We start from the raw sequence: 21,179 nt of genomic DNA on the forward strand, positions 1-21,179 counted from the left end.
TTAAGCATCGGAATCTATAACTAGTGTCACAGGAATGGTTCAAAACATAGTCAGTAAGAAGAGTCAGTCTTCTTGTACTTAAGTCGGCATTGTGCCTTTTGTATTTAATTCCGATGCAATTTCTGTGTTTCATCGTCAATACAAAGGTCCAAGGGATACAGTAAACCTGAAGTGAAGCATCGGAATCTAAAAATAGTGTCACAGGAATTGATCAAAACATAGTCAGTAAGAAGAGTCAGTCTTCTTGTACTTAAGTTGGCCTTGTGCCTTTTGTATTTAATTCCGATGCAATTTCTGTGTTTCATCGTCAATAAGTAGGTCAGAGGGATACAGTAAACCTGAAGTGAAGCGTCGGAATCTACAACTAGTGTCACAGGAATGGTTCAAAACAGTCAGTAAGAAGAGTCAGTCTTCCTGTACCTAAGTCGGCATTGTGAATTTTGTATTTAATTCCGATGCAATTTCTGTGTTTCATCGTCAATAAGAGGGTCCAGGGGATACAGTAGACCTGGAGTGAAGCATCGGAATCTATAACTAGTGTCACAGGAATGGTTCATATCATAGACAGTAAGAAGAGTCAGTCTTCTTGTACTTAAGTCGGCATTGTGCCTTTTGTATTTATTTCCGATGCAATGTCTGTGTTTAATCGTCAAAAAGAAGGTAAGAGGGATACAGTAAACCTGAAGTGAAGCAACGGAATCTATAAATAGTGTCACAGGAATGGTTCAAAACATAGACAGTAAGAAGGGTCAGCCTTCTTGTACCTAAGTCGGCATTGTGCCTTTTGTATTTAATTCCGATGCAATTTCTGTGTTTCATCGTCAATACAAAGGTCCAAGGGATACAGTAAACCTGAAGTGAAGCATCGGAATCTATACCTAGTGTCACAGGAATGGTTCAAAACATAGGCAGTAGAAAGAGTCAGTCTTCCTGTACTTAAGTCGGCACTGTGGCTTTTCTATTTAATTCCGATGCAATTTCTGTGTTTCAACGTCAATAAGAAGGTCCAAGGGATACAGTGAACTTGAATTGAATCATCGGAATCTATAACTAGTGTCACAGGAATGGTTCAAAACACAGACAGTAGGAAGAGTCAGTCTTCTTGTACTTAAGTCGGCATTGTGCCTTTTCTATTTAATTCCGATGCAATTTCTGTGTTTCATCGTCAATAAGAAGGTCCTAGGGATAGAGTAAGCCTGAAATGAAGCATCGGAATCTATAACTAGTGTCACAGGAATGGTTCAAAACATAGTCAGTAAGAAGAGTCAGTCTTCTTGTACTTAAGTCGGCATTGTGCCTTTTGTATTTAATTCCGATGCAATTTCTGTGTTTCATCGTCAATACAAAGGTCCAAGGGATACAGTAAACCTGAAGTGAAGCATCGGAATCTAAAACTATTGTCACAGGAATTGATTTAAACATAGTCAGTAAGAAGAGTTAGTCTTCTTGTACTTAAGTTGGCATTGTGCCTTTTGTATTTAATTCCGTTGCAATTTCTGTGTTTCATCGTCAATAAGTAGGTCAGAGGGATACAGTAAACCTGAAGTGAAGCATCGGAATCTATAACTAGTGTCACAGGAATGGTTCAAAATAGTCAGTAAGAAGAGTCAGTCTTCTTGTACTTAAGTCGGCATTGTGAATTTTGTATTTAATTCTGATGCAATTTCTGTGTTTTATCGTCAATAAGAGGGTCCAAGGGATACAGTAGACCTGGAGTGAAGCATCGGAATCTATAACTAGTTTCACAGGAATGGTTCAAAACGTAGTCAGTAAGAAGAGTTAGACTTCTTGTACTTAAGTCGGCATTGTGCCTTTTCTATTTAATTCCAATGCAATTTCTGTGTGTCATCGTCAATAAGAATGTCAGAGGGATAGAGTAAACTTGAAGGGAAGCATCGGAATCTCTAACTAGTGTCACAGGAATGGTTCAAAACATAGTCAGTAAGAAGAGTCAGTCTTCTTGTACGTAAGTCGGCATTGTGCCTTTTCTATTAAATTCCGATGCAATTTCTGTATTTCATCGTCAATACGAAGGTCCATGGAATACAGTAAGCCTGAAGTGAAGCATCGGAATCTATAACTAGTGTCACTGGAATGGTTCAAAACATAGACAGTAAGAGGAGTCAGTCTTCTAGTACCTTAGTCGGCATTGTGCCTTTTCTATTTAATTCCGATGCAATTACTGTGTTTCATCGTCAACAAGACGGTCCAAGGAATATAGTAAACCTGAAGTGAATCATCGTAATCTATAACTAGTGTCACAGGAATGGTTCAAAACATAGTCAGTAAGAAGAGTCAGCCTTCTTGTACTTAAGTCGGCATTGTGCCTTTTCTATTCAATTCCGATGCAATTTCTGTGTTTCATCGACAATAAGAAGGTCAGAGGGATACAGTAAACCTAAAGTGAAACATCGGAATCTATAACTAGTGTTACAGGAATGGTTCAAAACATCGACAGTAAAAAGTGGCAGTCTTCTTGTACTTAAGTCGGTATTGTGCCTTTTGTATTTAATTCCGAAGAAATTTCTGTGTTTCATCGTTAATAAGAAGGTGCAAGGGATACGGTAAACCTGAAGTGAAGCATCGGAATCTATAACTAGTGTCACAGGAATGGTTCAAAACAAAGGCAGTAAGAAGAGTCAGTCTTCTTGTACTTAAGTCGGCATTGTGCTTTTCTATTTAATTCCGATGCAATTTCTGTATTTCGTCGCCAATAAGAAGGTCCAAAGGATACTGTAAACCTGAAGTGAAGCATCGGAATCTATAACTAATGTCACAGGAATCGTTCAAATCATAGGCAGTAGGTATAGTCATCCTTCTTGTACTTAAGTCGGCATTGGGCCTTTTGTATTTAGTTCCGATGCAATTTCTGTGTTTCATCGTCAATAAGAAGGTCCTAGGGATAGAGTAAGCCTGCAATGAAGCATCGGAATCTATAACTAGTGTCACAGGAATGGTTCAAAACATAGTCAGTAAGAAGAGTCAGTCTTCTTGTACTTAAGTCGGCATTGTGCCTTTTGTATTTAATTCCGATGCAATTTCTGTGTTTCATCGTCAATAAGAAGGTCCTAGGGATAGAGTAAGCCTGAAATGAAGCATCGGAATCTATAACTAGTGTCACAGGAATGGTTCAAAACATAGTCAGTAAGAAGAGTCAGTCTTCTTGTACTTAAGTCGGCATTGTGCCTTTTGTATTTATTTCCGATGCAATTTCTGTGTTTAATCGTCAAAAAGAAGGTAAGAGGGATACAGTAAACCTTAAGTGAAGCAACGGAATCTATAAATAGTGTCACAGGAATGGTTCAAAACACAGACAGTAAGAAGGGTCAGCCTTCTTGTACCTAAGTCGGCATTGTGCCTTTTGTATTTAATTCCGATGCAATAACTGTGTTTCATCGTCAATAAGAAGGTGCAAGGGATACAGTAAACCTGAAGTGAAGCATCGGAATCTATACCTAGTGTCACAGGAATGGTTCAAAACATAGGCAGTAGAAAGAGTCAGTCTTCCTGTACTTAAGTCGGCACTGTGGCTTTTCTATTTAATTCCGATGCAATTTCTGTGTTTCAACGTCAATAAGAAGGTCCAAGGGATACAGTGAACCTGAATTGAATCATGGGAATCTATAACTAGTGTCACAGGAATGGTTCAAAACATAGACAGTAGGAAGAGTCAGTCTTCTTGTACTTAAGTCGGCATTGTGCCTTTTCTATTTAATTCCGATGCAATTTCTGTGTTTCATCGTCAATAAGAAGGTCCAAGGATTACAGTAAACCAGACGTGAAGCATGGGAATCTATAACTAGTGTCACAGGAATGGTTCAAAACATAGACGGTAAGAAGAGTCAGTCTTCTTGTACTTAAGTCGGCATTGTGCCTTTTGTATTTAATTCCGATCCAATTTCTGTGTTTCATCGTCAATAAGAAGGTCAGAGGGATACAGTAAACCTGAAGTGAAGCATCGGAATCTATAACTAGTGTCACAGGAATGGTTCAAAGCAGTCAGTAAGAAGAGTCAGTCTTCTTGTACTTAAGTCGGCATTGTGCCTTTTGTATTTAATACCGATGCAATTTCTGTATTTCATCGCCAATAAGAAGGTCCAAAGGATACAGTGAACCTGAAGTGAAGCATCAGAATCTATAACTAATGTCACAGGAATCGTTCAAAACAAAGACAGTAGGAAGTGTCAGTCTTCTTGTACTTAAGTCCGCATTGTGCCTTTTCTATTTAATTCCGATGCAATTTCTGTGTTTCATTGCCAATAAGAAGCTGCAAGGGATACAGTAAACCTGAAGTGAAGCATCTGAATCTATAACTAGTGTCACAGGAATGGTTCAAAACATAGACAGTAAGAAGGGTCAGCCTTCTTGTACCCAAGTCGGCATTGTGCCTTTTGTATTTAATTCCGATGCAATAACTGTGTTTCATCGTCAATAAGAAGGTGCAAGGGATACAGTAAACCTGAAGTGAAGCATCGGAATCTATAACTAGTGTCACAGGAATGGTTCAAAACATAGACAGTAAGAGGAGTCAGTCTTCTAGTACCTTAGTCGGCATTGTGCCTTTTCTATTTAATTCCGATGCAATTACTGTGTTTCATCGTCAACAAGACGGTCCAAGGAATATAGTAAACCTGAAGTGAATCATCGTAATCTATAACTAGTGTCACAGGAATGGTTCAAAACATAGTCAGTAAGAAGAGTCAGCCTTCTTGTACTTAAGTCGGCATTGTGCCTTTTCTATTCAATTCCGATGCAATTTCTGTGTTTCATCGACAATAAGAAGGTCAGAGGGATACAGTAAACCTAAAGTGAAACATCGGAATCTATAACTAGTGTTACAGGAATGGTTCAAAACATCGACAGTAAAAAGTGGCAGTCTTCTTGTACTTAAGTCGGTATTGTGCCTTTTGTATTTAATTCCGAAGAAATTTCTGTGTTTCATCGTTAATAAGAAGGTGCAAGGGATACGGTAAACCTGAAGTGAAGCATCGGAATCTATAACTAGTGTCACAGGAATGGTTCAAAACAAAGGCAGTAAGAAGAGTCAGTCTTCTTGTACTTAAGTCGGCATTGTGCTTTTCTATTTAATTCCGATGCAATTTCTGTATTTCGTCGCCAATAAGAAGGTCCAAAGGATACTGTAAACCTGAAGTGAAGCATCGGAATCTATAACTAATGTCACAGGAATCGTTCAAATCATAGGCAGTAGGTATAGTCATCCTTCTTGTACTTAAGTCGGCATTGGGCCTTTTGTATTTAGTTCCGATGCAATTTCTGTGTTTCATCGTCAATAAGAAGGTCCTAGGGATAGAGTAAGCCTGCAATGAAGCATCGGAATCTATAACTAGTGTCACAGGAATGGTTCAAAACATAGTCAGTAAGAAGAGTCAGTCTTCTTGTACTTAAGTCGGCATTGTGCCTTTTGTATTTAATTCCGATGCAATTTCTGTGTTTCATCGTCAATAAGAAGGTCCTAGGGATAGAGTAAGCCTGAAATGAAGCATCGGAATCTATAACTAGTGTCACAGGAATGGTTCAAAACATAGTCAGTAAGAAGAGTCAGTCTTCTTGTACTTAAGTCGGCATTGTGCCTTTTGTATTTATTTCCGATGCAATTTCTGTGTTTAATCGTCAAAAAGAAGGTAAGAGGGATACAGTAAACCTTAAGTGAAGCAACGGAATCTATAAATAGTGTCACAGGAATGGTTCAAAACACAGACAGTAAGAAGGGTCAGCCTTCTTGTACCTAAGTCGGCATTGTGCCTTTTGTATTTAATTCCGATGCAATAACTGTGTTTCATCGTCAATAAGAAGGTGCAAGGGATACAGTAAACCTGAAGTGAAGCATCGGAATCTATACCTAGTGTCACAGGAATGGTTCAAAACATAGGCAGTAGAAAGAGTCAGTCTTCCTGTACTTAAGTCGGCACTGTGGCTTTTCTATTTAATTCCGATGCAATTTCTGTGTTTCAACGTCAATAAGAAGGTCCAAGGGATACAGTGAACCTGAATTGAATCATGGGAATCTATAACTAGTGTCACAGGAATGGTTCAAAACATAGACAGTAGGAAGAGTCAGTCTTCTTGTACTTAAGTCGGCATTGTGCCTTTTCTATTTAATTCCGATGCAATTTCTGTGTTTCATCGTCAATAAGAAGGTCCAAGGATTACAGTAAACCAGACGTGAAGCATGGGAATCTATAACTAGTGTCACAGGAATGGTTCAAAACATAGACGGTAAGAAGAGTCAGTCTTCTTGTACTTAAGTCGGCATTGTGCCTTTTGTATTTAATTCCGATCCAATTTCTGTGTTTCATCGTCAATAAGAAGGTCAGAGGGATACAGTAAACCTGAAGTGAAGCATCGGAATCTATAACTAGTGTCACAGGAATGGTTCAAAGCAGTCAGTAAGAAGAGTCAGTCTTCTTGTACTTAAGTCGGCATTGTGCCTTTTGTATTTAATACCGATGCAATTTCTGTATTTCATCGCCAATAAGAAGGTCCAAAGGATACAGTGAACCTGAAGTGAAGCATCAGAATCTATAACTAATGTCACAGGAATCGTTCAAAACAAAGACAGTAGGAAGTGTCAGTCTTCTTGTACTTAAGTCCGCATTGTGCCTTTTCTATTTAATTCCGATGCAATTTCTGTGTTTCATTGCCAATAAGAAGCTGCAAGGGATACAGTAAACCTGAAGTGAAGCATCTGAATCTATAACTAGTGTCACAGGAATGGTTCAAAACATAGACAGTAAGAAGGGTCAGCCTTCTTGTACCCAAGTCGGCATTGTGCCTTTTGTATTTAATTCCGATGCAATAACTGTGTTTCATCGTCAATAAGAAGGTGCAAGGGATACAGTAAACCTGAAGTGAAGCATCGGAATCTATAACTAGTGTCACAGGAATGGTTCAAAACATAGGCAGTAGAAAGAGTCAGTCTTCCTGTACTTAAGTCGGCACTGTGGCTTTTCTATTTAATTCCGATGCAATTTCTGTGTTTCAACGTCAATAAGAAGGTCCAAGGGATACAGTGAACCTGAATTGAATCATCGGAATCTATAACTAGTGTCACAGGAATGGTTCAAAACATAGACAGTAGGAAGAGTCAGTCTTCTTGTACTTAAGTCGGCATTGTGCCTTTTCTATTTAATTCCGATGCAATTTCTGTGTTTCATCGTCAATAAGAAGGTCCAAGGATTACAGTAAACCAGACGTGAAGCATGGGAATCTATAACTAGTGTCACAGGAATGGTTCAAAACATAGACGGTAAGAAGAGTCAGTCTTCTTGTACTTAAGTCGGCATTGTGCCTTTTGTATTTAATTCCGATCCAATTTCTGTGTTTCATCGTCAATAAGAAGGTCAGAGGGATACAGTAAACCTGAAGTGAAGCATCGGAATCTATAACTAGTGTCACAGGAATGGTTCAAAGCAGTCAGTAAGAAGAGTCAGTCTTCTTGTACTTAAGTCGGCATTGTGCCTTTTGTATTTAATACCGATGCAATTTCTGTATTTCATCGCCAATAAGAAGGTCCAAATGATACAGTGAACCTGAAGTGAAGCATCGGAATCTATAACTAATGTCACAGGAATCGTTCAAAACAAAGACAGTAGGAAGTGTCAGTCTTCTTGTACTTAAGTCCGCATTGTGCCTTTTCTATTTAATTCCGATGCAATTTCTGTGTTTCATTGCCAATAAGAAGCTGCAAGGGATACAGTGAACCTGAAGTGAAGCATCGGAATGTATAACTAGTGTCACAGGAATGGTTCAAAAGATAGTCAGTAAGGAGAGTCGGTCTTCTTGTGCTTAAGTCGGCATTGTGCCTTTTCCATTTAATTCCGATGCAATATCTGTGTTTCATCGTCAACAAGAAGGTCAGAGGGATACAGTAAACCTGAAGTGACGCATCTGAATCTATAACTAGTGTCACAGGAATGGTTCGAAACATAATCAGTAAGAAGAGTCAGTCTTCTTGTACTTAAGTCGGCATTGTGCCTTTACTGTTTAATTCCGATGCTATTTCTGTGTTTCATTGTCAATAAGAAGATCTAAGGGACACAGTAAACCTGAAGTGAATCATCGTAATCTATTACTAGTGTCACAAGAATGGTTCTAAACATAGTCAGTACGAAGAGTCAGTCTTCTTGTACTTAAGTCGGCATTGTGCCTTTTGTATTTCATTCCGATGCAATTTCTGTGTTTCGTCGTCAATAAGAAGGACTCAGGGATACAGTAAACCTGAAGTGAAGCAACGGAATCTATAAATAGTGTCACAGGAATGGTTCAAAACACAGACAGTAAGAAGGGTCAGCCTTCTTGTACATAAGTCGGCATTGTGCCTTTTGTATTTAATTCCGATGCAATGACTGTGTTTCATCGTCAATAAGAAGGTGCAAGGGATACAGTAAACCTGAAGTGAAGCATCGGAATCTATAACTAGTGTCACAGGAATGGTGCAAAACAAAGACAGTAAGAAGAGTCAGTCTTCTTGTACTTAAGTCGGCATTGTGCCTATTGTATTTAATTCCGATGCAATTTCTGTGTTTCATCGTCAATAAGAAGGTCAGAGGGATACAGTAAACCTGAAGTGAAGCATCGGAATCTATAACTAGTGTCACAGGAATAGTTCAAAACAGTCAGTAAGAAGAGTCAATCTTCTTGTACTTAAGTCGGCATTCTGCCTTTTGTATTTAATTCCGATGCATTTTCTGTGTTTCATCGTCAATAAGAAGGTCCAAGGGATACAGTAAACCTGAAGTGAAGCATCGGAATCTATAACTAGTGTCACAGTAATGGTTCAAATCGTAGACAGTAAGAAGGGTCAGTCTTCTTGTACTTAAGTCGGCAATGTGCCTTTTCTATTTAATTCCAATGCAATTTTTGTATTTCGTCGCCAATAAGAAGGTCCAAAGGATACAGTAAACCTGATGTGAAGCATCGGAATCTATAACTAATGTCACAGGAATCGTTCAAAGCATAGACAGTAGAAAGAGACAGTCTTCTTGTACTTAAGTCGGCATTGTGCCTTTTGTATTTAATTCCGATGCAATTTCTGTGCTTCATCGTCAAAAAGAAGGTCAGAGGGTTACAGTAAACCTAAAGTAAAGCATCGGAATCTATAACTAGTGTCACAGGAATGGTTCAAAACAGTCAGTAAGAAGAGTCAGTCTTCTTGTACTTAAGTCGGCAGTGTGCCTTTTGTATTTCATTCCGATGCAATTTCCGTACTTCGTCACCAATACGAAGGTCCAAAGGATACAGTAAACATGAAGTGAAGCATCGGAATCTATAACTAATATCACAGGAATCGTTCAAAACATAGACAGTAGGAAGTGTCAGTCTTCTTGTACTTAAGTCCGCATTGTGCCTTTTCTATTTAATTCCGATGCAATTCCTGTGTTTCATTGCCAATAAGAAGCTGCAAGGGATTCAGTAAACCTGAAGTGAAGCATCGGAATCTATAACTAGTGTCACAGGAATGGTTCAAAACATAGACAGTAAGAAGGGTCAGCCTTCTTGTACCTAAGTCGGCATTGTGCCTTTTGTATTTAATTCCGATGCAATAACTGTGTTTCATCGTCAATAAGAAGGTGCAAGGGATACAGTAAACCTGAAGTGAAGCATCGGAATCTATAACTAGTGTCACAGGAATGGTTCAAAACATAGGCAGTAGAAAGAGTCAGTCTTCCTGTACTTAAGTCGGCACTGTGGCTTTTCTATTTAATTCCGATGCAATTTCTGTGTTTCAACGTCAACAAGAAGGTCCAAGGGATACAGTGAACCTGAATCGAATCATCGGAATCTGTAACTAGTGTCACAGGAATGGTTCAAAACATAGACAGTAGGAAGAGTCAGTCTTCTTGTACTTAAGTCGGCATTGTGCCTTTTCTATTTAATTCCGATGCAATTTCTGTGTTTCATCGTCAATAAGAAGGTCCAAGGATTACAGTAAACCAGACGTGAAGCATGGGAATCTATAACTAGTGTCACAGGAATGGTTCAAAACATAGACGGTAAGAAGAGTCAGTCTTCTTGTACTTAAGTCGGCATTGTGCCTTTTGTATTTAATTCCGATCCAATTTCTGTGTTTCATCGTCAATAAGAAGGTCAGAGGGATACAGTAAACCTGAAGTGAAGCATCGGAATCTACAACTAGTGTCACAGGAATGGTTCAAAAGATAGTCAGTAAGGAGAGTCGGTCTTCTTGTGCTTAAGTCGGCATTGTGCCTTTTCCATTTAATTCCGATGCAATATCTGTGTTTCATCGTCAACAAGAAGGTCAGAGGGATACAGTAAACCTGAAGTGAGGCATCGGAATCTATAACTAGTGTCACAGGAATGGTTCGAAACATAATCAGTAAGAAGAGTCAGTCTTCTTGTACTTAAGTCGGCATTGTGCCTTTTGTATTTAATTCCGATGCAATTTCTGTGTTTCGTCGTCAATAAGAAGGACTCAGGGATACAGTAAACCTGAAGTGAAGCAACGGAATCTATAAATAGTGTCACAGGAATGGTTCAAAACATAGACAGTAAGAAGGGTCAGCCTTCTTGTACATAAGTCGGCATTGTGCCTTTTGTATTTAATTCCGATGCAATGACTGTGTTTCATCGTCAATAAGAAGGTGCAAGGGATACAGTAAACCTGAAGTGAAGCATCGGAATCTATAACTAGTGTCACAGGAATGGTGCAAAACATAGACAGTAAGAAGAGTCAGTCTTCTTGTACTTAAGTCTCCATTGTGCCTATTGTATTTAATTCCGATGCAATTTCTGTGTTTCATCGTCAATAAGAAAGTCAGAGGGATACAGTAAACCTGAAGTGAAGCATCGGAATCTATAACTAGTGTCACAGGAATAGTTCAAAACAGTCAGTAAGAAGAGTCAATCTTCTTGTACTTAAGTCGGCATTCTGCCTTTTGTATTTAATTCCGATGCATTTTCTGTGTTTCATCGTCAATAAGAAGGTCCAAGGGATACAGTAAACCTGAAGTGAAGCATCGGAATCTATAACTAGTGTCACAGTAATGGTTCAAATCGTAGACAGTAAGAAGGGTCAGTCTTCTTGTACTTAAGTCGGCAATGTGCCTTTTCTATTTAATTCCAATGCAATTTTTGTATTTCGTCGCCAATAAGAAGGTCCAAAGGATACAGTAAACCTGAAGTGAAGCATCGGAATCTATAACTAATGTCACAGGAATCGTTCAAAGCATAGACAGTAGAAAGAGACAGTCTTCTTGTACTTAAGTCGGCATTGTGCCTTTTGTATTTAATTCCGATGCAATTTCTGTGCTTCATCGTCAAAAAGAAGGTCAGAGGGTTACAGTAAACCTAAAGTAAAGCATCGGAATCTATAACTAGTGTCACAGGAATGGTTCAAAACAGTCAGTAAGAAGAGTCAGTCTTCTTGTACTTAAGTCGGCAGTGTGCCTTTTGTATTTCATTCCGATGCAATTTCCGTACTTTGTCACCAATACGAAGGTCCAAAGGATACAGTAAACATGAAGTGAAGCATCGGAATCTATAACTAATATCACAGGAATCGTTCAAAACATAGACAGTAGGAAGAGTCAGTCTTCTTGTACTTAAGTCAGCATTGTGCTTTTGTATTTAATTCCGATGCAATTAACGTGTTTCTTCGTCAAAAAGAAGGTCAGAGGAATACAGTAAACCAGACGTGAAGCATTGGAATCTGTAACTAGCGTCACAGGAATGGTTCAAAACATAGTCAGTAAGAAGAGTCAGTCTCCTTGTACTTTAGTCGGCATTGTACCTTTTCTATTTAATTCCGATGCAATTTCAGTGTTTCATCGTCAATAAGAATGTCAGAGGGATACAGTTACCCTGATGTGAAGCATCAGAATCTATAACTAGTGTCACAGGAATGGTTCAAAACATAGTCAGTAAGAAGAGTCGTCTTCTTGTACTTAAGTCGGCATTGTGCCTTTTCTATTTAATTCCAATGCAATTTCTGTGTGTCATCGTCAATAAGAAGGTCAGAGGGATACAGTTAACCTGAAGGGAAGCATCGGAATCTCTAACTAGTGACACAGGAATGATTCAAATCATAGTCAGTAAGAAGAGTCAGTCTTCTTGTACTTAAGTCGGCATTGTGCCTTTTCTATTAAATTCCGATGCAATTACTGTGTTTCATCGTCAACAAGACGGCCCAAGGAATATAGTAAACCTGAAGTGAATCATCGTAATCTATAACTAGTGTCACAGGAATGGTTCAAAACATAGTCAGTAAGAAGAGTCAGTCTTCTTGTACTAAAGTCTGCATTGTGCCTTTTGTATTCAATTCCGATGCAATTTCTGTGTTTCATCGACAATAAGAAGGTCAGAGGGATACAGTAAACCTAAAGTGAAACGTCGGAATCTATAACTAGTGTTACAGGAATGGTTCAAAAGATCGACAGTAAGAAGTGGCAGTCTTCTTGTACTTAAGTCGGCATTGTGCCTTTTGTATTTAATTCCGATGCAATTTCTGTGTTTCATCGTCAATATGAAGGTGCAAGGGATACAGTAAACCTGAAGTTAAGCGCCGGAATCTATAACTAGTGTCACAAGAATGGTTCAAAACATAGACAGTAAGAAGAGTCAGTCTTCTAGTACTTAAGTCGGCATTGTCCCTTTAGTATTTCATTCCGATGCAATTTCTGTGTTTCATCGTCAATAAGAAGGACAGAGGGAAAAGGTAAACCTGAAGTGAAGCGTCGGAATCTATAACTAGTGTCACAGGAGTGGTTCAAAACAATGGCAGTAAGAAGAGTCAGTCTTCTTGTACTTAAGTCGGCATTGTGCTTTTCTATTTAATTCCGATGCAATTTCTGTATTTCGTCGCCAATAAGAAGGTCCAAAGGATACTGTAAACCTGAAGTGAAGCATCGGAATCTATAACTAATGTCACAGGAATCGTTCAAAACATAGACAGTAGGAAGAGACATCCTTCTTGTACTTAAGTCGGCATTGGGCCTTTTGTATTTAGTTCCGATGCAATTTCTGTGTTTCATCGTCAATAAGATGGTCCTAGGGATAGAGTAAACCTGAAGTGAAGCATCGGAATCTATAACTAGTGTCACAGGAATGGTTCTAAACATAGTCAGTAAGAAGAGTCAGTCTTCTTGTACTTAAGTCGGCATTGTGGCTTTTGTATTTAATTCCGATGCAATTTCTGTGTTTCATCGTCAATACAAAGGTCCAAGGGATACAGTAAACCTGAAGTGAAGCATCGGAATCAAAAACTAGTGTCACAGGAACGGTTCAAAACATAGTCAGTAAGAAGAGTCAGTCTTCTTGTACGTAAGTCGGCATTGTGCCTTTTCTATTAAATTCCGATGCAATTTCTGTATTTCATCGTCAATAAGAAGGTCCATGGAATACAGTAAGCCTGAAGTGAAGCATCGGAATCTATAACTAGTGTCACTGGAATGGTTCAAAACATAGACAGTAAGAGGAGTCAGTCTTCTAGTACCTTAGTCGGCATTGTGCCTTTTCTATTTAATTCCGATGCAATTACTGTGTTTCATCGTCAACAAGACGGTCCAAGGAATATAGTAAACCTGAAGTGAATCATCGTAATCTATAACTAGTGTCACAGGAATGGTTCAAAACATAGTCAGTAAGTAGAGTCAGTCTTCTTGTACTTAAGTCGGCATTGTGCCTTTTCTATTCAATTCCGATGCAATTTCTGTGTTTCATCGACAATAAGAAGGTCAGAGGGATACAGTAAACCTAAAGTGAAACATCGGAATCTATAACTAGTGTTACAGGAATGGTTCAAAACATCGACAGTAAGAAGTGGCAGTCTTCTTGTACTAAAGTCGGTATTGTGCCTTTTGTATTTAATTCCGAAGAAATTTCTGTGTTTCATCGTCAATAAGAAGGTGCAAGGGATACAGTAAACCTGAAGTGAAGCATCGGAATCTATAACTAGTGTCACAGGAATGGTTCAAAACAAAGGCAGTAAGAAGAGTCAGTCTTCTTGTACTTAAGTCGGCATTGTGCTTTTCTATTTAATTCCGATGCAATTTCTGTATTTCGTCGCCAATAAGAAGGTCCAAAGGATACTGTAAACCTGAAGTGAAGCATCGGAATCTATAACTAATGTCACAGGAATCGTTCAAAACATAGACAGTAGGAAGAGTCATCCTTCTTGTACTTAAGTCCGCATTGGGCCTTTTGTATTTAGATCCGATGCAATTTCTGTGTTTCATCGTCAATAAGAAGGTCCTAGGGATAGAGTAAACCTGAAATGAAGCATCGGAATCTATAACTAGTGTCACAGGAATGGTTCAAAACATAGTCAGTAAGAAGAGTCAGTCTTCTTGTACTTAAGTCGGCATTGTGCCTTTTGTATTTAATTCCGATGCAATTTCTGTGTTTCATCGTCAATACAAAGGTCCAAGGGATACAGTAAATCTGAAGTGAAGCATCGGAATCTAAAACTAGTGTCACAGGAATTGATCAAAACATAGTCAGTAAGAAGAGTCAGTCTTCTTGTACTTAAGTTGGCCATGTGCCTTTTGTATTTAATTCCGATGCAATTTCTGTGTTTCATCGTCAATAAGTAGGTCAGAGGGATACAGTAAACCTGAAGTGAAGCGTCGGAATCTACAACTAGTGTCACAGGAATGGTTCAAAACAGTCAGTAAGAAGAGTCAGTCTTCCTGTACCTAAGTCGGCATTGTGAATTTTGTATTTTATTCCGATGCAATTTCTGTGTTTCATCGTCAATAAGAGGGTCCAGGGGATACAGTAGACCTGGAGTGAAGCATCGGAATCTATAACTAGTGTCACAGGAATGGTTCATATCATAGACAGTAAGAAAAGTCAGTCTCCTTGTACTTAAGTCGGCATTGTGCCTTTTGTATTTATTTCCGATGCAATTTCTGTGTTTAATCGTCAAAAAGAAGGTAAGAGGGATACAGTAAACCTGAAGTGAAGCAACGGAATCTATAAATAGTGTCACAGGAATGGTTCTAAACATAGACAGTAAGAAGGGTCAGCCTTCTTGTACCTAAGTCGGCATTGTGCATTTTGTATTTAATTCCGATGCAATAACTGTGTTTCATCGTCATTAAGAAGGTGCAAGGGATACAGTAAACCTGAAGTGAAGCATCGGAATCAATAACTAGTGTCACAGGAATGGTTCAAACATAGGCAGTAGAAAGAGTCAGTCTTCCTGTACTTAAGTCGGCACTGTGGCTTTTCTATTTAATTCCGATGCAATTTCTGTGTTTCAACGTCAATAAGAAGGTCCAAGGGATACAGTGAACCTGAATTGAATCATCGAAATCTATAACTAGTGTCACAGGAATGGTTCAAAACATAGACAGTAGGAAGAGTCCGTCTTCTTGTACTTAAGTCGGCATTGTGCCTTTTCTATTTAATTCCGATGCAATTTCCGTGTTTCATCGTCAATAAGGAGGTCCAAGGATTACAGTAAACCAGACGTGAAGCATCGGAATCTATAACTAGTGTCACAGGAATGGTTCAAAGCATAGACGGTAAGAAGAGTCAGTCTTCTTGTACTTAAGTCGGCATTGTGCCTTTTGTATTTAATTCCGATCCAATTTCTGTGTTTCATCGTCAATAAGAAGGTCAGAGGGATACAGTAAACCTGAAGTGATGCATCGGAATCTATAACTAGTGTCACAGGAATGGTTCAAAGCAGTCAGTAAGAAGAGTCAGTCTTCTTGTACTTAAGTCGGCATTGTGCCTTTTCTATTTAATTCCGATGCTATTTCTGTGTTTCATCGTCAATAAGAAGGTGCAAGGGATACAGTAAACCTGAAGTGAAGCATCGGAATGTATAACTAGTGTCACAGGAATGGTGCAAAACATAGACAGTAAGAAGAGTCAGTCTTCTTGTACTTTAGTCGGCATTGTGCCTTTTGTATTTAATTCCGATGCAATTTCTGTGTTTCATCGTCAATAAGAAGGTCAGAGGGATACAGTAAACCTGAAGTGAAGCATCGGAATCTATAACTAGTGTCACAGGAACAGTTCAAAACAGTCAGTAAGAAGAGTCAATCTACTTGTACTTAAGTTGGCATTATGCCTTTTGTATTTACTTCCGATGCATTTTCTGTGTTTCATCGTCAATAAGAAGGTCCAAGGGATACAGTAAACCTGAAGTGAAGCATCGGAATCTATAACTAGTGTCACAGTAATGGTTCAAATCGTAGACAGTAAGAAGGGTCAGTCTTCTTGTACTTAAGTCGGCAATGTGCCTTTTCTATTTAATTCCAATGCAATTTCTGTATTTCGTCGCCAATAAGAAGGTCCAAAGGATACAGTAAACCTGAAGTGAAGCATCGGAATCTATAACTAATGTCACAGGAATCGTTCAAAGCATAGACGGTAGAAAGAGACAGTCTTCTTGTACTTATGTCGGCATTGTGCCTTTTGTATTTAATTCCGATGCAATTTCTGTGCTTCATCGTCAAAAAGAAGGTAAAGTAAAGAAGCTAAAGTAAAGCATCGGAATCTATAACTAGTGTCACAGGAATGGTTTAAAACAGTCAGTAAGAAGAGTCAGTCTTCTTGTACTTAAGTCGGCAGTGTGCCTTTTGTATTTCATTCCGATGCAATTTCCGTACTTCGTCACCAATACGAAGGTCCAAAGGATACAGTAAACATGAAGTGAAGCATCGGAATCTATAACTAATATCACAGGAATCGTTCAAAACATTGACAGTAGGATGAGTCAGTCTTCTTGTCCTTAAGTCAGCATTGTGCTTTTGTATTTAATTCCGATGCAATTAATGTGTTTCTTCGTCAAAAAGAAGGTCAGAGGAATACAGTAAACCAGACGTGAAGCATTGTAATCTGTCACTAGCGTCACAGGAATGGTTCAAAACATAGTCAGTAAGAAGAGTCAGTCTCCTTGTACTTTAGTCGGCATTGTAGCTTTTCTATTTAATTCCGATGCAATTTCAGTGTTTCATCGTCAATAAGAATGTCAGAGGGATACAGTTACCCTGATGTGAAGCATCAGAATCTATAACTAGTGTCACAGGAATGGTTCAAAACATAGTCAGTAAGAAGAGTCAGTCTTCTTGTACTTAAGTCTGCATTGTGCCTTTTGTATTCAATTCCGATGCAATTTCTGTGTTTCATCGACAATAAGAAGGTCAGAGGGATACAGTAAACCTAAAGTGAAACGTCGGAATCTATAACTAGTGTTACAGGAATGGTTCAAAACATCGACAGTAAGAAGTGGCAGTCTTCTTGTACTTATGTCGGCATTGTGCCTTTTGTATTTAATTCCGATGCAATTTCTGTGTTTCATCGTCAATATGAAGGTGCAAGGGATACAGTAAACCTGAAGTTAAGCACCGGAATCTATAACTAGTGTCACAAGAATGGTTCAAAACATAGACAGTAAGAAGAGTCAGTCTTCTTGTACTTAAGTCGGCATTGTCCCTTTAGTATTTCATTCCGATGCAATTTCTGTGTTTCATCGTCAATAAGAAGGACAGAGGGATAAGGTAAACCTGAAGTGAAGCATCGGAATCTATAACTAGTGTCACAGGAATGGTTCAAAACAATGGCAGTAAGAAGAGTCAGTCTTCTTGTACTTAAGTCGGCATTGTGCTTTTCTATTTAATTCCGATGCAATTTCTGTATTTCGTCGCCAATAAGAAGGTCCAAAGGATACTGTAAACCTGAAGTGAAGCATCGGAATCTATAACTAATGTCACAGGAATCGTTCAAAACATAGACAGTAGGAAGAGTCATCCTTCTTGTACTTAAGTCGGCATTGTGCCTTTTGTATTTAGTTCCGATGCAATTTCTGTGTTTCATCGTCAATAAGATGGTCCTAGGGATAGAGTAAACCTGAAGTGAAGCATCGGAATCTATAACTAGTGTCACAGGAATGGTTCAAAACATAGTCAGTAAGAAGAGTCAGTCTTCTTGTACATAAGTCGGCATTGTGCCTTTTGTATTTAATTCCGATGCAATTTCTGTGTTTCATCGTCAATACAAAGGTCCAAGGGATACAGTAAACCTGAAGTGAAGCATCGGAATCTAAAACTAGTGTCACAGGCATTGATCAAAACATAGTCAGTAACAAGAGTCAGTCTTCTTGTACTTAAGTTGGCCTTGTGCCTTTTGTATTTAATTCCGATGCAATTTCTGTGTTTCATCGTCAATAAGTAGGTCAGAGGGATACAGTAAACCTGAAGTGAAGCGTCGGAATCTATAACTAGTGTCACAGGAATGGTTCAAAACAGTCAGTAAGAAGAGTCAGTCTTCCTGTACTTAGGCCGGCATTGTGAATTTTGTATTTAATTCCGATGCAATTACTGTGTTTCATCGTCAATAAGAGGGTAAAGGGGATACAGTAGACCTGGAGTGAAGCATCGGAATCTATAACTAGTGTCACAGGAATGGTTCATATCATAGACAGTAAGAAGAGTCAGTCTTCTTGTACTTAAGTCGGCATTGTGCCTTTTGTATTTATTTCCGATGCAATTTCTGTGTTTAATCGTCAAAAAGAAAATCAGAGGGATACAGTACACCTGAAGTGAAGTATCGGGATCTATAACTAGTGTCACAGGAATGGTTCAAACATAGACAGTAGGAAGAGTCAGTCTTCTTGTACTTAAGTCGGCATTGTGCCTTTTCTATTTAATTCCGATGCAATTTCTGTGTTTCATCATCAAAAAGAAGGTCAGAGGTATACAGTAAAACTGAAGTGAACCATCGGAATCTATAACTAGTGTCACAGGAATGGTTCAAAACATATTCAGTAGAAAGAGTCAGTCTTCCTGTACTTAAGTCAGCATTGTGGTTTTTCGATTTAATTCCGATGCAATTTCTGTGTTTCAACGTCAATAAGAAGGTCCAAGGGATACAGTGAACCTGAAGTGAATCATCGGAATCTATAACTAGTGTCACAGGAATGGTTCAAAACATAGCCAGTAGGAAGAGTCAATCTTCTTGTACTTAAGTCGGCATTCTGCCTTTTGTATTTAATTCCGATGCATTTTCTGTGTTTCATCGTCAATAAGAAGGTCCAAAGGATACAGTAAACCTGAAGTGAAGCATCGGAATCTATAACTAATGTCACAGGAATCGTTCAAAGCATAGACAGTAGAATGAGACAGTCTTCTTGTACTTAAGTCGGCATTGTGCCTTTTGTATTTAATTCCGATGCAATTTCTGTGTTTCATCGTCAGAAAGAAGGTCAGAGGGTTACAGTAAACCTAAAGTAAAGAATCGGAAACTATAACTAGTGTCACAGGAATGGTTCAAAACAGTCAGTAAGAAGAGTCAGTCTTCTTGTACTTAAGTCGGCAGTGTGCCTTTTGTATTTCATTCCGATGCAATTTCCGTACTTCGTCACCAATACGAAGGTCCAAAGGATTCAGTAAACATGAAGTGAAGCATTGGAATCTATAACTAATATCACAGGAATCGTTTAAAACGTAGACAGTAGGAAGAGTCAGTCTTCTTGTACTTAAGTCAGCATTGTGCCTTTTGTATTGATTTCCGATGCAATTAATGTCTTTCTTCGTCAAAAAGAAGGTCAGAGGGATACAGTAAATCAGAAGTGAAGCATTGGAATCTGTAACTAGCGTCACAGGAATGGTTCAAAACATAGTCAGTAAGAAGAGTCAGTCTCCTTGTACTTAAGTCGGCATTGTACCTTTTCTATTTAATTCCGATGCAATTTCAGTGTTTCATTGTCAATAAGAATGTCAGAGGGATACAGTTACCCTGATGTGAAGCATCGGAATCTATAACTAGTGTCACAGGAATGGTTCAAAACATAGTCAGTAAGAAGAGTCGGTCTTCTTGTACTTAAGTCGGCATTGTGCCTTTTCTATTTAATTCCGATGCAATATCTGTGTTTCATCGTCAATAAGAAGGTCCAAGGGATACAGTAAACCTGAAGTGAATCATCGTAATCTATAACTAGTGTCACAGGAATGGTTCAAAACATAGTCAGTACGATTAGTCATTCTTCTACTTAAGTCGGCATTGTGCCTTTTGTATTTAATGCTAATGCATTTTCTGTGTTTCATCGTCGATAAGAAGGTCCAAGGGATAGAGTAAACCTGAAGTGAAGCATCGGAATCTGTAACTAGTGTCACAGGAATGGTTCAAATCATAGACAGTAAGAAGAGTCAGTCTTCTTGTACTTAAGTTGGCAATGTGCCTTTTCTATTTAATTCCAATGCAATTTCTGTATTTCGTCGCCAATAGGAAGGTCCAAAGGATACAGTAAACCTGAAGTGTACCATCGGAATCTATAACTATCGTCACAGGAATGGTTCAAAGCATAGACAGTAGAATGAGACAGTCTTCTTGTACTTAAGTCGGCATTGTGCCTTTTGTATTTAATTCCGATGCAATTTCTGTGTTTCATCGTCAAAAAGAAGGTCAGAGGGTTACAGTAAACCTAAAGTAAAGCATCGGAATCTATAACTAGTGTCACAGGAATGGTTCAAAACAGCCAGTAAGAAGAGTCAGTCTTCTTGTACTTAAGTCGGCAGTGGGCCTTTTGTATTTCATTCCGATGCAATTTCCGTACTTCGTCACCAATACGAAGGTCCATAGTCAGTAAGAAGAGTCAGTCTCCTTGTACTTAAGTCGGCATTGTACCTTTTCTATTTAATTCCGATGCAATTTCAGTGTTTCATTGTCAATAAGAATGTGAGAGGGATACAGTTACCCTGATGTGAAGCATCGGAATCTATAACTAGTGTCACAGGAATGGTTCAAAACATAGTCAGTACGATGAGTCATTCTTCTACTTAAGTCGGCATTGTGCCTTTTGTATTTAATTCCGATGCAATATCTGTGTTTCATCGTCAATAAGAAGGTCCAAGGGATACAGTAAACCTGAAGTGAATCATCGTAATCTATAACTAGTGTCACAGGAATGGTTCAAAACATAGTCAGTACGATGAGTCATTCTTCTACTTAAGTCGGCATTGTGCCTTTTGTATTTAATTCCGATGCATTTTCTGTGTTTCATCGTCGATAAAAAGGTCCAAGGGATACTGTAAACCTGAAGTGAAGCATCGGAATCTATAACTAGTGTCACAGGAATGGTTCAAATCATAGACAGTAAGAAGAGTCAGTCTTCTTGTACTTAAGTTGGCAATGTGCCTTTTCTATTTAATTCCACTGCAATTTCTGTATTTCGTCGCCAATAAGAAGGT

This window comes from Schistocerca americana, chromosome 6 (genome assembly GCF_021461395.2).
Source record: "Schistocerca americana isolate TAMUIC-IGC-003095 chromosome 6, iqSchAmer2.1, whole genome shotgun sequence".
In the NCBI taxonomy this organism is placed as follows: domain Eukaryota; kingdom Metazoa; phylum Arthropoda; class Insecta; order Orthoptera; family Acrididae; genus Schistocerca; species Schistocerca americana.